Below are 680 nucleotides of genomic sequence, written 5' to 3' on the forward strand. Positions count from 1 at the left end.
TGACCCTTAAAAGCTATTAAGCAACCACAATCTGAATGTATCCTCCCTGTATTTTTGTCAGGCACCAGCGAAGACTCAGAGATACTCAGTAGATATGTTTCAGAAAGAACTGCAAACTTGAGCCGGCTGACATGAATCCCATCTCTGGCTTCCCCTTCCTGAAGGAATTTTTGTGAATGCTTATTTTCTTGGACTGTTTTTCTAGTTGAAATTTTTGGAAAAAGAGGTGAAAGTGTGTCGAGATGTGCAGTTTCTTCTCCCATTCGAAAACAGATGCTTTGTTTGTAGAAAGTCCCCGTTCCATCCCCAGCACTGGGAAACCACCCTGTCTGAAAGCAGAAGCACTGCTTTCAATCCTAACTGGGCAAAACAGGATCAACCCTTTGATTTATTGGAAGGAGCCGCATGTCTGATCTCCAGTGACCGTTTCTAAATCAGTGGCCATTATTTAGACACCAGGTGAAAGGGAAACAGGCACTTCTCCAAATTGCAAATGTAGCATCAGTGGTTCATCATCTACCTGTCAGCAGCAGAGGGAAGGGGCTTCAGAAACCGAGCCCCCCTGAAAATGATACAAAACTGACTTACTTGCACTTGGGTAGCTGCGATTGAGATAGGGTTAACTTGCTAAAGGAAGGCCTTTTTTTTTTCCTTCTTCTTTTTCCTCTCCCCAGCTCGCC

This window comes from Pantherophis guttatus, chromosome 3 (genome assembly GCF_059756535.1).
Source record: "Pantherophis guttatus breed Tessera chromosome 3, ASM5975653v1, whole genome shotgun sequence".
Classification (NCBI taxonomy): Eukaryota; Metazoa; Chordata; class Lepidosauria; order Squamata; family Colubridae; genus Pantherophis; species Pantherophis guttatus.